Source organism: Artibeus jamaicensis, unplaced genomic scaffold (assembly GCF_021234435.1).
Source record: "Artibeus jamaicensis isolate MK-2021 breed Jamaican fruit bat unplaced genomic scaffold, CSHL_Jam_final scaffold_916, whole genome shotgun sequence".
NCBI classification, from domain to species: Eukaryota; Metazoa; Chordata; class Mammalia; order Chiroptera; family Phyllostomidae; genus Artibeus; species Artibeus jamaicensis.
Genome location: NW_026522059.1, coordinates 63929184 through 63952815, shown reverse-complemented (window position 1 = coordinate 63952815; position 23632 = coordinate 63929184). Strand labels below are relative to the sequence as shown.

General features: G+C 36.1%; 1 pseudogene; it reads left to right on the top strand.

Annotated features, from left to right (window-relative positions):
* The first annotated feature begins 11265 nt into the window (after nt 1-11265).
* Nucleotides 11266-11382, top strand: LOC128626767 (uncharacterized; annotated as a pseudogene).
* The last annotated feature ends 12250 nt before the right edge of the window (nt 11383-23632 follow it).

Below are 23632 nucleotides of genomic sequence, written 5' to 3'. Positions count from 1 at the left end.
GAAAATTCTTTACCTAGAAGTAAATTCAGCATACTATGTCTCTGTACTGTGATGCCTGAGGGCCATTGCTAGTGTGCTTAGTGGCAGGTTGGCTCTCTGTCTTTATTTTCCTGGCTTTGCACACATCAAGGAAGAGGATGACCCTATCACTGCCTGGGCTATGTGCTCAGTCAGTCTCCCTGAATAGTCATAGAAGCCCTAGTCCCAGTGCTACTCTATCTCTTATTTGACTCCTCGCATGCTCCACTTTGCTGACAAACCAATAGTTTAAAGATTAATTTCATCTATAGTTTTTTATCAAACTAGAACCAGTTACTGATCATTGGAGTCAGTAGTGATTGGCATTTATCTTTCATATTCATATTAATATGACCATGAGTCTTTTGTCCAATGCATGGTAACAAAATTCTTTTCAAAGATTTTTCCAAACTCCTTCCTCACCCCTTCAACAAAAACAAATTAAATATTGGGATATTTAATTAAAGAGCACCAATGTCACTGGAAAAATCTTGGTCTTTATTGATTAAAATCAATTTTAAAAATAAGTTTTTAGTTATGTTAATTATCTGTGGCAAGTAATGGAGAATGAATGAATTCAATAGAAGATTAAATGTATAAAGGTGATTCTCATTCCGTTAATAGCATATGTAACTCCTAGAATCTGAGAACACTTGCTTTGTTTTTTCTTTCATTTTTTGTATGCCTATTTGCCTTCCTCAAAAAATTATAAAAGGCCACATACGAAAAGATGTCAAGGTCAAAAGTTGATCACCCTTGTAAAATTTGGATAAAATGTGCTGAGAGATATAGGCAGAATCATGCATATAGTGAACTTTCATATTTATACCTGACTGTAGATAACAAGTTGTGAAAATAGTTTTTCTTGATTTTTACTGTGATGCATTATAAAAATGTTTTCTATAGCCATGACCTCTTGCCCTTCATTGAGCAGATGTGTTTTCTAGAATGATTGCCAATGTTCACTTATTCCTTGTAATTGAAATGAATGCTGATAAATAATGAATGTGGGTGGACATTAAGCTTTAATTAATTGAATAGGGTAATAAGATAAGGCTATATAGTTGTATGATATTTGTATGTATAGAAAATAAGCAATAAGTTCCTAGGCAGTAAATTTTAGTCCTTTATTTCTAATATTAATATGATATGCAAAGTAGAATTGCATGATTCAAGGCAGACACAGTAATACCCATGACATATCAAAACTACAAGTAATGTTTTCTGAAAACTTTTCATTTTGGAGTACTATCATTATTTAATGAATTTTAAACAAGTACATTAACACAGATTTAATTCACTTTCTAAATTTTTCTTTTTAATTATAAAATCTTTTATTACAAAATAATAAGCATGTAATTCTGTAACATAACAATATCACACTCAAGCCATATGACTTTTTGGGAGAATTGTTCAAATTAAAATAAATTAGCCCTGGCTGGTGTAGCTCAGTGGATTGAGCGTGGGCCTGCGAACCATACAATCATAGTTCGATTCCCAGTCAGGGCACATACCGAGGTTGCAGGCTGGGTCCCTGCAGGCCAGTTCCCAGCAGGGGACGCACAAAAGACAACCATACATTGATGTTTCTCTCCCTCTCTTCTTCCCTTCCCCTCTAAAGATAAATAAATAAAATATTTAAAAAATAAAACTATAAATTATACACCCATATTATTATGCTACCAACCATAATTCAGCAAGCCTTACTTCTACCAGACCTGGTATTCCTTGGTACATTCAAATCATCATATGTCATGGTTATTTTCAAGAAGACTGCCTAAATTCACATTTCTGCTCCATGACTTAACTAGCAGTATCTTTTTAAAAATCAGTTTTATTGTTGTATGAATACAATTGTGTCTATGTTCCTACCACCACTTTCCCCTGCCCCACACACCCCACAACCAACCCTCAATGCTACTCCCTTTGTCTTTGTCCATGGGCCATTATACAACTTCCTTGATGACTCTGTTCCTTCTTTACCCTGCTATCTCCCTCCACCTTCCCTTCTGGTTACTGTGAGATTTTTCTTTATTTCAATGTCTCTGCTTATATTTCACTTGTTTGTTTGTTTGTTTGTTTGTTTGTTTCATTGATTAGGTTCCACTAATAGGTGAGATCATATGGTATTTGTCTTTCACACCTGGCTTACTTCATTTAGCATAATGCTCTATAGTTTCATCCCTGTCATGAAGGTTAGGAGCTCCTTCTTTCTTTGTGCTACATGCTATTCCATTGTGAAAATGTACAACGTTTTTTCTGATCCACTGATTTATGGATGGGCAATTAGGTTCCTTAGAACATTTGACTATTGTAAATTGTCCTGCTATGAACATTGAGGTGAAAGATTCTTTTGAATTGGTGTTTCAGGATTCTTAGTGTATAATCCCAGCAGTGGAATTGCTTGGTCAAAAGGCAGTTCCATTTTTAGTTTTCTTAGGAAATTCCATACTGTTTTCAACACTGGCTGCACCAGTCTGCATTCCCACCAACAATGTGCTAGAGTTACATCTTCTCTACAACCTCACTAGCACTTATTGTTTATTGATTTGTTTATAATAGCCATTCTGACCAGTGTGAAGTGGTATCTCACTGTGGTTTTAATTTGTATCTCTCTGATGGCTAATGATGTTGAGCATCCTTTCATACGTCTGGGTCTTTGGTATGTCATCCTTGGAGAAGTGTCTGTTCAAGTCTTTTGCCATTTTTTAATTGGATTGTTTGTCTTCCAGGAGTGCAGTCCTGTGAGTTCTTTATATATTTTGGAGATCAAAATATATGTTCCTACCCTTGGAACATATACAAGGGTACAATGATTTTGTACCCTTGTACAAAATCATTGGCAAATATATTTCCCCATATATTTGGTTTGCTTTTTAATTTTGTGGGTATTTTCTTTAGCTGTGCAGAAGCTTTTTATTGTGATGAAAGTTTATTATTTCATGTTCTTTGCTCTACAGAACATATCTGTTAAAATATCACTGTGTGTAATATCTGAGATTTCCCTGCCTATGTTCTCCTCTAGTACTTTTACAGAATCATGACTTACATTTAAGTCTTTTATCCATCTGGAGTTTGTTTTGTGTATGGTATAAGTTGGTGGTCGAGTTTTATTCTTTTTTCATGTAGCTGTCTAGATCACCCAACATCATTTGTGGAAGAGGCAATTTTAACTCTATTTTATGCTTCTGCCCCCTTTTTTAAATATTAATTGACCACAGAGACATGTGCTTATTTTGGGGCTCTCTATTCTGTTCCATTGATCTGTCAGTTCTTCTTCAAATACCAGACTATTTTGATTACTGTGGCCTTGTAATATAATTTGATGTAAGGTATGTTTCTCCCTTCTATTTTGTTCTTCTTTCTTAAATTTGTTGTGGCTATTTCAGTCATTTATGGTTCCATATATTTTTGAAATGTTTATTCTATATCAGTCAAATATGTCATTGGTATTTTAATATTTTCTTGAATCTATAAATGGCTTTGGGTAGCAAGGACATTTTGATGATGTTTATTCTCCCAATCCATGGATGTGATATATGCTTCCATTATTTGAGTCTTCCTTAATTTCTTTCTTCAGTGTTGTGTAGTTTTCTGAGTACAGATTTTTTACCTGCTTGGTTTGGTTTATTCCTAGGTACTTCATTTTTCTCATTGCTGCTAGCAAATGGGATATTTTCCTGATTTCTGTTTCTGATATTTCATTGTTTGTTTAAAAATACCTTTGATTTCTGGATATTGACTGCGTAACACACTGTGTTGCCATATTCATTTATTAGGTCAAGTAGTTTTTGGTTGAGTCTACAGGCTTTTCTATATACACTGTCATGTCATCTGTGAATAGTGACAGTTTTACTTTCTCCTTTCCAATTTGAATGTCTCCATTTCTCTTTCCTGTGTAATCATTGTGATTAGGATTTCCAATAATATATTGAATAGAAGTGGTGAAAGTGAACATCCTTGTCTTATTCCTCATCTTAGTGGAAAGTTTTTACTTTTTGCCCATTCAGTATGATGTTGGCTGTAGGTTTCTCATATATGGCCCTTATTATATTGAGGTACACTCCCTCTACTCCCACTTTGCTGAGTGTTCTTATTATAAATGGGTGCTGTACCTTATCAAATGCTTTTTCCTAATCTATTGATGTGATCATGTGATTTTTGTCTTTGCTTTTGCTTATGTGATTTATTACATTTACTGATTTGTGAATATTGAACCATCCTTGCATCCCTGGGATGAATCCCACTTCATCACGGTGCATGATCTTTTCAATGTATTGCTGAATGTTTGCCAATATTTTGTTGAGCATTTTAGTGTCTATGCTCATCATCAGCAATATTAGCCTGTATTTTTCTTTCTTTGTTGTGTCTTTCTTTGAATTAGGGATTAGGATGATTCTGGCCTCATAAAAGGAGTTTGGTAGTTTTCCTTCTTCTTGGATTTTCTGGAGTAGTCCGAGAAGTATATTCTCCAGTGAAATTGTCCAATCCGGGGCTTTTTTTTTGTGACAGAAGGTTTGTGATTTCCGCTTCTATTTCACTAGCTGTTTTCAGTCTATTTAGGCTTTTTGCATCTTCCTGAGTCAGTTTTGGAAGACTATATTTTTCTAGAAACTTATACATCTCACCCAGGTTTGCAAATTTCTTGTCATAGTTATTCATAGTAATTTCTTACAGTCCTTTGTATTTCTGTGGTATCAGTTGTAATCTCACCTCTTTCATTTCTGATTGTGTTTATTTGGGTCCTCTCTCTTTTTTTCTTGATGAATCTGTTGAAATGGTTGTCAATTTTCTTTATCTTTTCAAAGAACCATCTCCTGGACTTGTTGATCATTAGAATTGTTCTTTTACACTTTATGTCATTTAATTCTGCTCTAATCTTGATTATTTCCTTCCTTCTACTCACTCTGAGCTGTTTGTTGTTGTTCCTCCAGTTCTTGTAGATGCAGGGTTAGGTTGTTTATTTGAAATGTTTCTATTTTTTTTAGGTAGGCCTGTGTTGCTACAAACTTCCCTCTCTAGACTGCCTTCACTGTGTCCCATAGATTTTGAACTGTTGTGTCTTTATTTTTATTTGTCTCTAGAAACTTTTTGGTTTCTTCCTTGATCTCATTATTAACCCATTCATTGTTTAATAGCATGCTATTCAGTCTCCATGAATTTGAATATTTTTAATTTTTTTCCTTGAGGTTGGTTTCTGGTTTCAAGCCCTTGTGGTCCATGAAAATGCTCGATGTAATTTTAGTTTCTTGAATTTGTTGTGGCTTGTTTTGTGTCCTATCATGTGGTCTATCAAATATAAAGTATTAGTTATTTACATTCTCCTGGAATTTCCAATATTTATTTAAATATATCAATATAGAAATCATAATTTCAAGTGTATAAGGTGTTACTATGAATTTTAATGCAATATCTGACTTAACAGTCCTTAAAAATGTCAGTCTCTACCCTGGCCAGTGTGTCTCAACTTCTTGGAGCATCACTCTGTAAACCAAAAAGTGGTGGGTTGTTTCTGGTTAGAGCACATACCTGGATTACAGATTCATGATAGGTAAGGTCAGGTAGGGGGAACAGGAGATGCGCACAAAAGACAGTCAATTCATATTTTTCTCTCACATCAATATTTCTCTTCCTCTCTTCCCCCCTCTAAAATCAACAAGCATGTCCTTTGATAAGGATAAAAAAAATGTTTGTCACTGATTTAGTAGAAATAAGATTGTTTACAAAATTAAAAATGCAAGTTCAAAAATACCTTCGAGTCCTAGTTTTATAATATGTGTTAAGATAATTTTTATTTTTTATGAATGCTGGATAAGACCTACAAAGGAGTAATTCACAGTAATACGTCTGCTAAAAGAGACATAAAAAACATTCATTATTCGAAGATAAAAGGCAAGGAGAAATATCAAGCCATCTACACACCCAGATTTTCATCTTGGCTCTGCCACCACATTTTTGGGTGATGTGGGACAAAATCCATTGTCCCAGTTACCTCATGCCTAAGGTCCAGAACAAAGGCCTCCTTCAGTGCCATTTTTCTGATTCTAGAACTTTGTTATTTGAATTTTACTTTAACCTAATTTTACTTAGAGGTGATTTTACTTAGAGGCTCAGTGGTGATTATGATTAAAATAAGCAGGAACAAATTGTGAAGTGAGAAAATTGTGTCTTTCATATCTCCCACTGGTCTGCCCCGAACATTTTGGTATGCAGGGTGAGAGAGAAGTTCACACATTATATATCTAAATATCAAAGCTATAAATGAAACTATGAAAGTACTAAATATAATATGTTCTTTAGTACAATCTTGTTAAAATAACTTCAAAATTACCTCAAAGGTCAAATTCATGTATGATGGTGGAGGCACAGCTTCCCATTCTCTTCTCACTCCAGATCCCTTCTATACCATGAGGGGCCATAAAGATCACATATATGAAGATTTCTGTACGTCCTTCCAAGCTCCATTCATATCTTCCTCAAAGAATAACTCTTTGGCTACAGATTCTGTGCCTAAGGGCCACCTCTCAGGAGGACAAACACAAAAGAACACTATGCAGACTTAGGGAGAAGTCTTGGTAACATTAAGCAGGTGTTTAAAAGTCTCAGGGACTTGAAACATGTCCTACAAGGGAACCATGAGCCCTCAGTAAAAGTGTTCTCTTAGCCTTGTGGACATCTTAGCCCAAGTGACAATGAATGGTTATAGTGACAACAAAACAGGACACTTTAATGCAAGTACCTATGGCAGGGACATTTCTCTTCTGGATCTAATAATGCTACTTTCCCCCCACACTTTCACTTTCTTCTACTTAGGGCTTTTAAGCAACCAGTATTTATATAGGTCTCATCTCTGCAACATTAACAATTTACCCAAAGCTTTCCTTTCCTATAACAGTCTTTATTTTCATAGACGTAATGATTTCTGCCTTTAGATATTTACAAAGAAGTAAATAATTTCTAAAAATGATATAAGATCCACGCTTGAAAATTTTCAAATATAAATGCAGCCTTTTAAGGCAAATTAGCTCTAGTGAGAGCACACTTAGGAATACAATATCTTGACTCAGTGAAGGAATCTCTATTTTGAGAGTTTATTGTAGAATATCAGACAGAAAAGTAAAGTTTCCCCAAACATCGAAAGATTTATATAGACTTATCAGAAATATACTATCTAATATTGAGATAATACTTTCGTTAGAATGTGAAGGCCTCCTTTTTGGAAAAGTGGCCCTGCCAAAAATTGGTTATATTTAATATTTTTACAAATGCAAAGGATAATGACAATAATTAGAAAACTAAAAGTTTAGGACAATATCTCTATGTGTCTCTTGTCCTAGGTTCAAGAACTTCACAAAGCAAATATTTTCAAAGTTTTGATAATTTCAGACCTCTTTAAATAACAGAGATTACTATAAGTTGTATTTGACACCAATTCATCATTGTTCAAACCATATTTATATACTTTTGAAATGTAAATATGATTATGCATATTCCTACTTGAGTCAAAATAATTGCTCTTAATTGCCTATGAGGTATACACAGTTCAGCATCTTAGAGTTGAACACAGTCCTTTAAAATTTCTCCCTTACATAACATCTCCTTTTATATCCTCACATCCCTTTTCACTGCTTATAACATCAAGAAGGCATTATGGTGACTTGTTCAAGACCCAGCTAAAATATCTCTGTGGGGATATTGTCATCTCTGTAGTGGCAGCTATGGAATTCCTCTTCTGTGTTTTCAAAGCACTTTGTAAATACTTATGTCTTATTACCTGACTACTGCTCTAAATATTAATTTACCTTGAATAAAAAATCTCTATTCCTTTCTGTTTTGTATCTGAAGAGTCTAGCATTGAAGGTAAAATACTTTTCAATAAATGTTTGTTTACATAAGTAATGTTACTATAGACTCTAAAAACAGTGGTAAGAAATGAGAAGGAGCAAAGCAATCAAATGTTTCTTAGGTGAAATTTCTCTGAATAGGTAGTATAAGGTTAGATCACCATTTTTCCTAAAGCAAATATGGATCTGGGTATTCAGACAGAACACAGGATAAAATATTAGATATCATAAAACTTCTAAAATGTCAGGTTTGTTGTAATAATATGCTCTACATTTAACCTTTGGAGAGGAGAGACCTATTTACAGTTTAATTATAAGCAAATCTATCATCTTGTCAGATTATTGCTAAAAGAATAAATAAATCAATGGATTGTTACATCTCAATCAAAATGGCAAAACTGATATAATAATACCTATCTCCAACAAAAATTAAGAATGCCAGAACAAACTGTATAACATGCAAATACTGTCATATACTATATAACCACATTTTGGTCAATAACCAAGTGCATATATAATTATGGTTCCATAAGATTTTAATGGGGAAAAATTCCTAACACCTGGTGACATCATAGTCATCTTCACCTCATAATGCAATATATTACACCAGTATTTACCATAGTGTTACAATTGTCTGGAGTATTTAGTACATAACAAGCTGTTCAGGTTTGTAGACTATGAATAGTAGAACAGAATTTACCACCTCCAAAATATGTCTATTTGGCATAAGGATTATTTTAGGGTAAATAATTTTAAAAAACAGCAGACATGAGGGATGCTCTGAAAACTAAGAAGTTGCCCTTTGTAAATGACATTTATATTTGTAAGGATGTCTCTCTCTCTGTAGCAGGGAGAGGGGGGACCTTCTCTCTAGAAATGCTTATCAAATTCAGAAGACAACAATTTAAATCTTCCTAACGGCCTCACTATTGTTCACTGTGGTTTTCTTGATAACCAACAAAAATTGACTCCCCCACTACCTAAACATCTTTTGACTTTAGCTGAAGATAGTGTTCCAGGTAGTGACTTCAGTCATTTCAGTAAGTTACTCTGTGAGTGATGAATCACATCTATTGATTTGCAAATGTTGCACCATCCTTGTGTTACTGGAATAAATGTCACTCGATCATGGTGTATAATCATTTTCATGCATTGTTGTATTTGGTTTGCTAATATTTTGTTGAGGATTTTAGTATCTACATTCATCAGTCATACTGGCCTATAGTTTTCTTTATTGTAGCATCTGTATCAGGTTTTGGAGAAAGAATGAACAAAAGAAATTAATAAATAAGTTAAATAAATATTCATGGGTAAAAGTCTCAATACTGTCAAAATGTTAATTTATCCCAACTTTACCAATAGTTTCAATGTAATCTAACTCAAAATTTCAGCAAGTTATTTGTGGATACTGACAAACTAATTCAAAAGTTTATACAAAGGGGAAGATGTCCAAAATATTCAACACAATTTAGAAGAATATCAAAGTTGGAAGGCTGACACTACCCAGTTTCAAGACTTACTATAATACTATGGTATTCAACACAGTGTAGTGTTGACACAAAAATAGACCATCAGGTCAAATACACCCACATAAATATAGGCAACTGATCCTAGACAAAGGACCAAAGGCAATTTAATGGGGAAAAGATAGACTTTTAAATAAATAGTGCTGAATCAATAGGACATCCATATAAAACTTTTAGATATCAACCTTAGACTCTTCTAAAAAAAATTAACTCAAAAATGTATCAAAATCCTAAATATAAAATGAAAAACTATAAAACTATTAGAAGATAACATAGGAAAAAATCTATATGATCTTGGTTATGACAATAAGTTTTAGATACAACACCATAAATCACAAGAGAAATAATTGATAAACTGGACTTAATTAAAACTGTCAGCTTTTAAAAAACAATTTTATTTAGCTATTTTTCAAGTATAGTTTTTTGTCTATTTCTCCCATCCCAGCCCTCCCCTGCCCCGAGGTCCCCACCTCCCTCCCATTTCCTCCCTCCCTAGTCCTCATCCCTGTGTCCTTCATACTTGTTCCTCCAAATCCCTCCCCTTTTTCCCCCTTAAATTATCTTCCCTCTCCCCTCTGGTCACTGTCCCCTTGTTCTCCATTTCAATGTCTTTGGTTCTTTTTCTGCTTGCTTGTTTGTTTTGCTGTTTAGCTTCCTGTTAAAGGTGAGATCATATGGTATTTGTCTTTCAACACCTGGCTTATTTCACTCAGCATGATGCTTTCTAGTTCCATCAATGCTCTTGCAAAGGGTAGTAGCTCCTTCTTTCTCTCTGCTGCATAGAATTCCATTGTGTATATATACCATAATATTTTGATCCATTCATTTACTGATGGGCACCTAGGTTGCTTCCAGCTCTTGGCTATTGTAAATTGTGCTGCTATGAACTTTGGGGTGCATAGGTTCTTTTGGATTGGTGTTTTAGGGTTCTTAAGATATAATCCCAGCAGTGGAATTGCTGGGTCAAAAGGCAGGTCTATTTTTATTTTTCTGAGAAAATTCCATACTGTTTTCCATAATGGTTGTACCAGTCTGCAATCCCACCAACAGTGGACTAAGGTCCCCTTTTCCCCACAACCTCTCCAACATTTGTTGTTTGTTGCTTTGTTTGTGATAGCCATTCTGACTGCTGTAAGGTGGTATCTCATTGTGGTTTTAATTTACATCTCTCTGATAGCTAGCGATATTGAGCATCTTTTCATGTGTCTGTCCTCCGAGAAATGTCTGTTCAAGTCCTTTTCCCACTTTTTAATTGGGTTGCTTGTCTTCTTAGAGTGGAGTCATGTAAGTTCTTTGTATATTTTGGAGTTTAAACCCTTCTTTGAGTTATCATTGGCAAATATATTTTTTCATACAGTTGATTCTCTTTTTATTTTAATACTGTTTTTTTAGCCGTGCAAAAGCTTTTAATTTTGATGAGATCCCATTTGTTTATTCTTTCCTTTACATCCTTTGCTCTAGGGGACATATCGGTAAAAATGTTGCTGTGTGGAATATCTGAGATTTTCTTGCCCATGTTCTCCTCTAGGACTTTAATGGTGTCATGGCTTATATTTAAGTCTTTTATCCCCCTTGAATTTATTTTGGTATATGGTGTAAGTTGGTGCTCAAGTTTCATTTTTTTGCACATAGCTATACCGTTCTCCCAACACCATTTGATGAATAGGCTATTTTTAGTCCATTTTATGTTGCTCCCCCTTTGTCAAGTATTAATTGGCTATAGAGGTTTGGGTTTATTTCTGGGCTCTCTGTTCTGTTCCATTGGTCTATATGCTTGTTTTTATGCCAGTACCAGGCTGTTTTGATTACAGTGGCCTTGTAATACAATTTGGTATCGGGTATTGTGATCCCTCCTACTTTTCTCAAAATTGCAGCTGCTATTCGGCCATATCACCCTGAACGCGCCTGATCTCATCTGATCTCGGAAGTTAAGCAAGTTTGGGCCTGGTTAGTACTTGGATGGGAGACCTCCTGGGAATACTGGGTGCTATAGGCTTTTCCTCGCTTAAAGGTGTCCTCTTAGTGCAGTAGGCAGTGCATCAATCTCATAATAGCTAAACTTTTATTGACTGTTTCTACATGCTAGATATTTTTATATGTGCATAATAGTTTGTGGGTAGAATTATCTCTATATTACATATAAAGAAACAAAGGCTGTGAGAGGTTAACTTGCCTCAAATCACAGAGCTCGGCAATGTTGTGGCTAGGATTTGAAACTGAGGCATTCTTACCATAGAGTTTTATCTCTTAAATGCTAAACTACGCCAAACCTTTTATCTGGCCAAACTGTACAGGCCAACATAAAACATATCTGATCTATAAAACATGTGAACCAAAATAAGTCCCAGCTATAAAAATTAACATAGAATGTGTTCCCATTTTTTAAAAAATGGGGACATAAAATAAAACAGTCTTCAGAAGAAAAGTCTCAATGTGTAGTGTGGCACACTTTTTTTTTTTAGTTTTTCATCCTAATGAACATTAGGTAATTAGAAAAAGAACTTTCAACAATGATCTCTAAAAGGTTAGAATGACAGCTGGAATTGAAATGAGAATTTTAATATTTGTGAAGCAAGGTATACAAGAATGTAATGATAAATAATATAGATTTAAAAAGGGAATGTTAATATGTCAAAGACAAGGGAAACTGCAAATCTTCTCTAAACAAGTCTGTAAGACCAAACATTTCACAGTTCACAACCTAGCAAAAGAGAAAAAGTACACCTAAAATCAATGGTAGAATGTCAATTGCATTTTCAAATATGGCAGTACTGTGATCATCCCTACTGTAGCCTTGGAGCCCCTAATCTTTCCTTTCCTGGACAATTTCATGGTGAACATTTGAGGTGGCACTCAGTGGAAGAAAATACAAGATCCATTTCTACTCACGTGCCACACTACTTTGAATTTGACCAAAGCATCCACTAGTATAATTTTTTCTAATATTTTATCATAAATCATTCTCTCTGGTCCTTTTCCTCTTTTTTTCCACCTTTCTACATTGATTGGGCCTTAGAAAACAATGTGACTCTGGCTTTCAGAGACTTCCACTGGCCCCGGCATAATAAAATGTTCTATCTTTATAGAATATTTCACTTATTCATGTATTTCTAACCTAACAAGAAATCAGTTTCCTGCTGACAGAGCATGTTGTCATGTAAGACATAAGGACCAGTGCTATTAACGATGTCATACTAGAATTAAAAAACACTACCATGCTTGGTCTTTCTGCATCATTCTTACCATTTCCAGTTTTCTTCGCCATACTTCTGAGGTAAGGAAGCACTTTCTCAAAAAGAATAAGTGTTAATTAGGAATTTAAGAGAGAAGTAAAGACTATATTTTCACCAAAATAAAAAGAAGATGGAAAGTACCATACAGAGACTATGATTAATCCAAATAAGTAATGAGTCTCAAAAATGAGTACCTAGAATTAGAATTGTTTGATCATAGCATAGTTACATTACATTACATAATACCATTTTATATAATGATTGTACTGATTTACACCTTGTGTTAGAACTGTGTTATCATTTCTAGAGTTCTGAGGAATGGCAATTTGTGATTCTAGAAATTAGTTCATTTTATACAGTTTATCTAATCTGTCATGTGCAGTTGTTCATACTAATATCTTAAAATCCTCGTTATTTTTGTAGAATTGGTAGGAATGTCCACCTTCATTTCTGACTTGGTAATTTGAAGTCTTCTCTCCTTTTGCTTAGACAATCTTGCCAAAGTTTTCACAATTTTTAAATATATTTTATTGATTATGCCATTACAGTTGTTCTATTTCCCTGTTCATTCCCCTCCACCCTGCACAACCCCTTGCCCACCATTCCCCCCTTTAGTTTATGACCACATGTCTCAAGTTCTTTAGATTCTATATTTCCCATACTATTCTTGCCCCCCCTATCTATTTTCTACCTACCATCTATGCTACTTATTTTCTGTACCTTCTCCTCCTCCAACTCCCCTGTTTCTAACCTTCCATGTGATCTTCATTTCAATGGTTCTGTTCCTGATCTAGCTGTCCTCTTAGTTTGCTTTTGGTTTAGGTGTGGTTGTTAATAACTGTGAGTTTGCTGTCCTTTCACTGTTCATCTTTTGTATCTTCTTTTTTCTTAAGTTAGTCCCTTTAACATTTCACATAATAAGGGCTTGGTGATGATGAACTCCTTGAATTTGATCTTATCTGAGAAGCACTCTATCTGTCCTTCCACTATAAATGAAAGCTTTGCTGGATAGATCAGTCTTGGATGTAGGTCTTTGAATTTCATGACTTGGAATACTTCTTTCCAGCCCCTTCTTGCCTGGAAGGTCTCTTTTGAGAAATCCGCTGACAGTCTGATGGGAACTCCTTTGTAGGTGACTGTCCTCTTATCTCTTGCTGCTTCTAGGATTCTCTCCTTCATTTTAATCTTGGCTAATGTAAACATTATATGCCTTGGTGTGTTCCTTCTTGGGTCCAACTTCTTTGGGACTCTCTGAGCTTCCTGGATTTCCTGGAAGTCTATTTCCTTTGCCAGATTGGGGAAGTTCTCCTTTATTATTTGTTCAAATAAGTTTTCCACTCATGGCTGTTCTTCTTCCCCTTTTGGTATCTCTATAATTTGGATGTTAGAACTTTTAAAGATGTCCTGGAGGTTCCTAAGACTCTCCTCATTTTTTTGAATTCTTGTTTCTTCATCCTTTTCTGTTTGATCATTTTTTTCTTCCTTCTGGTTCACTCTCTTGATTTGAGTCCCAGTTTCTTTGCCATCACTATTGGTTTCCTGTGCATTTCTCTTCATTTCAATTAGTTTAGCCTTCATATGTTCCTCTAATTTGTGACTAAAATCAACCAGTTCTGTGAACATCCTGATCACCAGTGTTTTGAACTGTGCATCTGAAAGTTTGGCTATTTCTTCATCACTTAGAGTTATTGGCTCTGGGGCTCTGAGTTGTTCTTGAGCCATGTTTTGATCTGTTTATGCCTGTTATGTATGAGGAGCAGAGCCTTAGGTGTTCACTAGGGCAGGGCCACCCAGGTCATTGGTTTGTGATGTTGTATGTGGGGGCGTGGTCAGAGTGGGACAATGGTGGTCCCTTCTGCCGCTTCCCACCACTGGGGCCTGCTCAGTCTGTCTCACCACTCGCTCCTTCACCGGTAGATCTGCGCATGAATGTGTGACTGTGGTCAGCCCTCAGTGAGTCCACTGCCTTGCACCCTCAGTGGGTCTGCCCACTGCTACTCCACACCTGGGATCTGCCCATGACTGATGGCGTGCCTGGGTTGCAGGCCCAGGTCAGTCTGGTGGACCTTTCCTGCCCGACCTCGCTCTGCTGCTGGCTCTGCCCCTCTTACTGGTTTAGCTGGTGTTTGTTATTGTCACACTTCCGTATAGTTCAATTTTCTGTGGTTTGGATGTGTTTTCGTTGCTAAAACTTTGTTGTTTTTAACCTTGGTTGTGTGAGAAGGCACAGTGCTTCCACCTACACCTCCATCTTGGCCTGATTCCAGTGTTTACAATTTTATTGATCTGTTCAAACACCAACTTTTTGTTTCTTTGATCTTCTCTATTGTTTTTATATTTTCTAGATTACTTCTTTCTACTATAATCTTCATTTTTTCCATCTGTCCACTTTGAGCTTATTTTATTCTTTTTCTAGTCCTTTATGCTTTATTTTATTGATTATATTATTACAGTTGTGCCACTTTTCTCCCTGTAATCCCCTCTATCCTTCATACCTCCTCCCACCCACATTCCCCCCTTTAGTTTATGCCCATGAGTCATACATATAAGTTTTTTTTTGCTTCTACCTATCCTATAATCTTAACCCCCCAACTATTTTCTACCTATCATCTATGCTACTTATTTTTTGTGCCTTTTCTCTCTCTCTCCCCCTACCACTATCTGCTGATAACCCTCCATATGCTCTCCATTTCTGTGATTCTGTTCCCATTCTAGTTGGTTGCTTAGTTTGTTTTTGTTTTTGTTTCTGTTTTAGGTTCAGTTGTTAACAACTGATGCAGACTGTGGCCAGCAGTGTCCATGGTGTTGTGGATGAGACGAAACAAATTCACATGAACTACTGAAGTCCTGTGGAGAAAAAGGGATGGCATGGCCACCCTCTCAAAGGGAAAGCACCTCAACCCTTGCCTTGATAGGCTTCTATTGGCTTTCTAATACACATCAAAGAAGGTTTTCATTCATTATGCTCAGGTTTGCTTTAGATTATTACTTTTACAGATAACAAAAAAAAGATGTTATGATTACTTCCTATAGGTTAACAAGGAAAAAATGTTGCAAATTCAAGGTAATGATAAGAGTAATTGGTCTGGTTGCTCTTTAGTCCTTGGGAGAGTTAGCACAGACTTCAGGAAGTTACTTTAAAGCTATGAAGTAAGCATTTTCTGCTTCAACTCATGGTGAGGGAGTTTTAGCAAGAGTAAGACTTAATGCAGCCTAGGTATGATACAGGCTGGGTTTTCCACAGGAAAGCCAATCCCTGGGTTTGGCGTCCTGCATAACAACATATGCTTATGGGCTTTCTAATAGGGTTGAGCTACATTTGCCATTGCCAGGCAGATCAATTCCCTATAAATACTGTGAGTTTGTTGTCATTATACTGTTCATATTTTTCTTCTTTTTCTTAGATAAGTCCCTTTAATATTTCATATAATAAGGGCTTGGTGATGATGAACTTCTTTAACTTGATCTTATCTGAGAAGCACTTTATTCATTCTATGTGATAGTTTTGCTGGATAGAGCAATCTTGGATGTAGGTCCTTGCTTTTCATGACTTTGAATACTTCTTTCCAACCCCTTCTTGCCTTGAAGGTCTCTTTTGATAAATCAGCTGACAGTCTTATGGGAACTCCTTTAATTAACTGTCTCCTTTTCTCTTGCTGCTTTTAAGATTCTCTCCTTATCTTCAATCTTGGCTAATAAAATTGTGATGTGCTTCGGTGTGTTCCTCCTTGGATCCAACTTCTTTGGGACTCTCTGAGCTTCCTGGACTTTCTGGAAGTCTATTTCCTTTGCCATATTGGGGGAGTTCTCCTTCGTTATGTTTTCAAATAAGTTTGCAATTTCTTGCTCTTCCTCTTCTCCTTCTGGCACTCCTATGATTCAGATGTTGGAACATTTAAAGATGTCCTGGAGGTTCCTAAGCCTGTCCTCATTTTTTTGAATTCTTGTTTCTTCATTCTGTTGTGGTTGAATGTCTTTCTTCCTTCTGCTCCAGACTATTGATTTGAGTCCTGGTTTCCTTCCCACCACTGTTGGTTAGCTGTACATTTTCCTCTATTTCACTTTTCATAGCCTTCATTTTTTTCTCTAATTTGTAGCCATATTCAACAAATTCTGTGAGCATCCTGATTACCAGTGTTTTGTGTATCTGATAAGTTGGCTATCTCTTCATTGTTTAGTTTTATTTTTTCTGGAGCTTTGACCTTTTCTTCCACTTGGGCCTTTTTTTTTTTTTTTTTTTGTCTCAGCACACTTGTTATGTAGTAAGGGGTGGAGCCTTAGGTGTTTACCAGAGCGGGGCCACCCGTGTCACTGCCTTATGACACTATATGTGATGTAGTGGTCTAAAAGGGGACAATGCTGCTTGCTCCACTCTCTGCCAGTTTTCTGTCACTTCCCCCACTACCCACAAGAAAATTGTGCCCTTCTGGTGCTGATTACTGGGTGGGTGGGTTTGTGTACATTTTAGAACCCTGTGTGTCTCTCCAATGTACTCTTCTGTGAGGCTGGGAGTTTCTCTCACTGCTACCTCAACCCCCACAGGTGTTTTCAGTCAGAGGCTTTGAGGTTTTATTTCCCTGTGCTGGAACTCTGGGTTGCACTTCAGGAGTCTGTCTCACTTCCCAGTTGTTCCTCCCAGTTGGGACCTCCCTGTCTAGCCAGCTGCCGCATGGCCCACACTGGTCCTCTAGCCACTGCCTTGCCAGGAGTCCTCTCTGCCCAGCTTCCCATCTCTGCCCCTCCTACCAGTCTAGATGAATGTTTCTTCTTTAACTCCTTGGTTGTCAAACTTCCATACAGTTCAATTTTCTGTCAGTTCTGGTTGTTTTTTGTTTTTAAATTTGCTTTTGTCCTTCTTTTGGTTGTGCAAGGAGGCACAGTGTGTCTACCTATGCCTCCATCTTGGCTGGAAGTCTAGTCCCCTCCATTTTAAAGTTACATTTTTTAATTCGAGTTCTTGTATCTTTTTATGTAGGCATTTAGACCTACAAATGTTCTTTCAGCACTGCCTTCTGAGCCTCTCACAAGTTTTTGTGCATGATACTTTCATGTTCATTTGTCTCTTTGTATTTGCTAATTTCCCTCATGATTTCCTCTTCAAATCTATTTGTGGCTTAAGAGTATATCCTTTAATTTCCACAAATTTGCTCATCTTCCAGTTTTCCTTCTGTTATTTATTTCTAAGTTTATCTTTTGTGGTCATGGAAGATACACTGGATGGTGTTTATATTTTTACATCTATTGAGACTTTCTCAGTGGCTGCACAGATGGTCTATCCTAAAGAAGGACCCATATGCCCTTGACAGGATGTGTATATGTTGTTGTGGCAGTTTTCTGTATATGTCTGTTAGATCAAGAGGTTAAATGTGTTGTCCAAGTCTTCATTTTCTTTAATTATCTTATGACTGGTTGTTCTATTTATTATTGGGAGTGGGATACTGAATTCTCTAACAATTACTATAGCAATGTTGATCACTCCCTTCTGTTCTTTAGTTTTTGCTTCATATAATTTGATGGTCAGTTATTAGGTACATAAATATTTATAATTATTGTATCTTCTTGCTAAATTAAATCTTTTTATTAATATATAATGTCCTTTTTTGTCTTATACAAATTTTTCTTATTTAAAGTGTAGTTCGATATTAATAGGGCCACCCCTGATTTCTTTTGGTTTATATTTGCATGACGTATTTTTCCATCTTTTACTTTTAATCTCTTTGTTTTTTATCTTTTGCAGATAGCATATGGGTCAATCATTTTTCTTATCCTCTTTTGCCAATCTTTTCCCAAAGTTTAATCCATTTACACTTAAAGTAATCACTAATGTAGAGGGACTCACTTCTGTCACTTGCTATTTGTTTTCTATATACTTTACAACTTTTGCACCTCATTCCTCATGTTACTATCTTTTTTGTATTTAGTTTATTCTTTATAGCAAGCCATTTCAATTCCCTTTTTATTCCTTTTATGTATATTCTATTACTACAATCTTTGTGGTTACCATTGGGATAATATTCTAAAACTATAAGACTCCATTTTTAATTTTACCAACTTAACTTTAGTAACACATATAAGTCTGCCCATTTATAGCTGTGTTCCAACACATTTCAGCAACTGAAGTCACATTAAGTGACCAAAAATAAACAAATAATCAGTTTCAAATTTCTGAAACAATGTCAACAAGTGAATTTGCCTTGCCTTCTTTGTTGATGTTAAATTTCCGATGGTATTTGTTAGTCAGGGGTAAATATATGGGTGAATGATTATGAGCAATCAATTACCAGTCTTTACAAACAGCCCAGTCTGGGTTTTGTTAAGATTTCATTTTATATTTGATATTTACTTATCATCTTTTATATTTGATATTTGCTAAACACAGTATAATTTGCAGTTTGGGTCCTATATTCATTTGCTACCTGCCAAGCTAAGAACCAATGGTTTCAAGACTACTGCATTTTAAATGAAAAGATAGGGATTTACTTTTTTTTTAAGCACCTCATTTTATCCCCATATAGCTCTTCTTCAGTATGCCTAGTTGTGCTTTCCTCTTTTTCTCATTTCAGTTCTTCATGCACTAAAATGTTTCGGTTTTTAAAATATTTATTGTATTTTTCCATTGCTATTTAGTTCCCTATACACCCTTCCACAATCACCACACTGTTGTCTAAGTTCTTGAGTCCTTTTTCCTTTTTGCTGAATCCTTCCACCCTCTCATTTCCCAACCATAGCTGTCATCCTTCTCTTTGTCCACGAGTCTCTCTCTATTTTCTTTGTTAGTTCAGTTTGTTCATTATATTCCACATATAAGTGAAATCATATGGCATTTGTCTTTCTCTGAAAGGCTCATTTCACTTAGTATAGTGTTCTCCAGGTTCATCCATACTGTCACATTTATCCCAGAGGAATTCTGTGGTAACAAATTGACTGTTTTTGTGTTGTTTATAATTTCAACAATGGTGATAAATATGTGAACTGTAGTGAGTAGAAAATAAAATAGCATTTTATATACTATATATAGTACCAAATAAAATATTATTTTATATACTATACATATACTGTCATAATAGTATGTGATAGTGCTTTTTAAATTCTAAAAAGCATATTCTAGTAATTAGGGACCAGTAAGCACTATGCATCAGTCATTGTCTCATGACAAATAAATACTTAGATTAATTCCATCCATTGTTAACTGAAAAGCTAATTTTCATTTGAGCCCTTATTTTCTTGCAAGTAATACAAGTCTTTACCTATAATATTAAAATACTCTAAAGAGAACCAATACACAAATAACTAAATTTTTCAAATGAAGAACCTGGCTTAGAGGGATAACTACTTCAGGGATGGTTTGCTATGAATGTATTCTGGAATTAATAAGTTGAACCCAATCAGGATTGCAATGCTCTGAAAGAAACTGCTTCTGGATGTTAGCCAGATGCTTTCAGCTCTTTAGAACAAATTAATTCAGAACATTTTGAAAAAGAACAAATGTTACAAATTAAGCATTTTATTTCTTTTTCTTATTGTATAAATCTTAGTATAAAAGGTGACTATTATGTGTTAGAGAGTTACCACAGTATTCTTAGCTTATTCATTTTCTCTGTAAACAATGGAGTATCTAGAATCCTCAAAGACTGTTTTAGGAGCCAGGGGTCTTAGATTTAGTGTGATGTATAAAATCTCTGCTCTTAAGAATAGTTGTTTCATACCCAGAAGCAGAAAATAAGCAAGTACAAACAAATAAGTTCAAGTGTTTGCAAGAAAGACTCCAAAGCTGTAATCTATATATAGAGCTAAGCACTTATTGTAATATTTCACAAATGTTTTGGCATTTGACAAGACTTATTTCTTATTTTATCAATTCGTATTATGACAGGTTGAGGAAAAAATACTTTTGTAGCCTTTTATTTCTTAACTTTTCATTAGTTTTTCTTCTTCTACCCCATTTATGACATATGAAGATGTCAGGTAAAATATCACTTCAGGAAGAAGTATGCAAAACAAATAGTAAGAGATGGGGATTACTGCTACTCAAGGGAAAACTCCAGATTGCATGGTCCTGGAGTCCAGTGGAGCCTCTGCTTGCAGTCCCACGGGACTATATTTGCACTTTAAAATCTCCTGCCTGAGTGTCTGGCTTCCAATCAACCTGAAAATGTGCTGACTGAGATCCTCCCTTTAGGACACTGACAGATCTCAGCATACTCTCAACTACTTGGAGTCATTAGAAATAAAATAGGCTGCATGCCCAAATTCACAGATTTGAGAGATATCAAGAGCTAGAGTAAGGATGAGTAATAAGGTTTACCTCCTACATAAAGCCACTCCTTCAGGACTGGGAGAGCTGGTTGTTTCATCCAATGATAAACACCAACACAGAGTAAATAAAAAGAAAGAAACAAAGGAATACATTCCAAACTGAATAACAAGGTAAAGGTTCAGGGGGTGAGGAGGAACCCTGATGAAACTGAAACAAGTAATTTACATGATAAATAGTTCAAAGGTACAGTCATAAAGATGCTCATGAAATTTGGGAGAAGAATAAATAAACATACTAGGAACTTCAACAAAGAGATAAAAAGTACTTAAAAGTATCAAATAGAAGTCACACGGCTGAAGAATACAATAATCGAACTGAAAATTATACTATAGAGGTTCAATAGTAGCCTAGAAGAAGCAGAAGAAAAAGAGCAGTAAATTCAAAGTCAAGGCAGTAGAATTCACCTAATCAGAGCAGCAAAAAAAACACAACATGAGAAAAAGTGAATATAGGTTCAGGGACTTATGAGACAACATCAAGCAGACTAACACTGGCATTATAGAGGTCCTAGACAGAAAAGGAGGAAAGAAGGGGGCAGAAAAATTAGTTAAAGAAACTGTGGCTAAAAACTTCCTTAATCTGGGAAAGGAAACAGAAGTACAGATCCAGGAAACCCAGCAAGTTCCAAATAAGATGAACATAAAGGAACAAATCCGCATTATAACTAAAATGTCAAAAGTCAAGACGAAATATAGACACATTCATCTTGACCAGTAGGAGGAGTGGAGTTGGGCAGCCAGGAAGAGAGGGGTCGTGGCAAAGAAAGGTGGTGGCTTGTGGACCCTAGGCACTCAAGGTGGCAGCTGACAGACCCTCGGCATCGGGTGGCAGCAGGCAGACACAGCAAGGTGCACGAGGTAGCTGGCTGACCAGGCAGTCCCACATTCACGCACAGATAAACCAGGCAAAACTGGGGAGAGAGACAGACAGTGCAACCCAGGGCCCCAGCACAGAGAAATAAAGCTTCAAAACACCAATTGAAAACACCTGTGGGGGTTGAAGCAGCGGGAGAGACTCCCAGCCCACAGAAGAGTTTACTGGATAGACCAACAGGGTCCTAGAATGTACACAAGCCCAGCCATACAGAAATTAGCACCAGAAGGGTTCACCTTACTTGGGGGAAGTGGGGACAGGAGAGATTGAAATCCAAGAGAGAGCGGAGCAAGTGCCATTGTTTCCTCTCTGACCCTTCCCGGCCATGCAGCATCACAATCCAGCAACTGAGTTGCCCTGTACTGGTGAACATCTAAGACTCTGCCCCTCATACAAAACAGGTGCCACAAGACACCCCCCCCAAAAAATGGCCCAAACAGAAGAACAGATAAAAGCTCCAGAAAAAAATATATCTAAGTGACAAAGAGATAGCCAACTGATCAGATACACAGTTCAAAGCACTGGTGACCAGGATGCTCACAGAATTGGTTGAATTTGGTCACAAATTAGATGAAAAAGTGAAGGCTATGCTAAGTGAAATAAAGGAAAATATACAGGAAGCCAAATAGGGATGGGAATAAAATTGGGACTCAAATCAATGGACCAGAAGGAAGAAAGAAACAACCAAATAGAAAAGAATAAAGAAACAAGAATTCAAAAAAATGCGGAGAGGCTTAGGAACCTCCAGGACATCTTTAAATGTTTCAACATCCAACTTATAAGGGTACCAGAAGAAGAAGAGGAAGAGCAAAAGTGGAAAAGTTATTTGAACAAATAATAAAGGAGAACTTCCTCAACCTGGCAAAGGAAATATATTTTCAGGAAGTTCCAGGAGAGTCCCAAAGAAGTTGAACCCAAGAAGGAACACACCAAGGCACATAATGTTTACATTAGCCAAGATTAAAATGAAGGAGAGAATCCTAGAAGCAGCAAGAGATAAGGGGACAGTCACCTACAAAGGAGTTCCCATCAGACTATCAGCTGATTTCTCAAGAGACCTTACAGGCAAGAAGGGGCTAGAAAGAGGTATTCCAAGTCATGAAAACCAAAGACCTACAACCAAGATTGCTCTATCCAGCAAAGTTTTCATTTAGAAGGGAAGGGCAGATAAAGTGCTTCTCAGATAAGGACAAGTTAAAGGAGTTCATCATCACCAAGCCCTTATTATATGAAATGTTAAAGTGACTTAGCTAAGAAAAAGAAGATAAAAATATGAGCAGTATAATGATAGCAAGCATGCAATTATTAACAACCACGCCTAAAGAAAAATAAAAAGCAAACTAAGCAAACAACTAGAACAGGAACAAAACCGCAGGAATGGAGATCACATGGAGGGTTAGCAACAGGGGAGTGAGAAGAGGAGAGTGGGGAAGGTATGGAGAATAAGTAGCAAAGATGGTAGGTAGAAAATAGGGGAAAGGCAAGAATAGTATGGAAAATGTAGAAGCTAAACAACATATGACACATGGGCATGAACTAAAGGGGGGAATATGAGTAGGAGAGGGTGTGCAGGGTAGAGGGGAATGAAGGAGGGAATGGGACAACTGTAATAGCATAATAAAATATATTTTTTAAAAAGTTAAGACAAGGAGTGAATCCTCAAAGGTGAAAGAGAATAACAACTTATCACATTCGAAGGAACCTGTGTAAGACTATAAGCAGATTTTTCAACTAAAAATTTGCAGACCAGAATGGCATGACATGATATATTAAAATTGTCAAAACAAAATGTCTTCCAATCATTCTGAAGTTTCCTCAAAA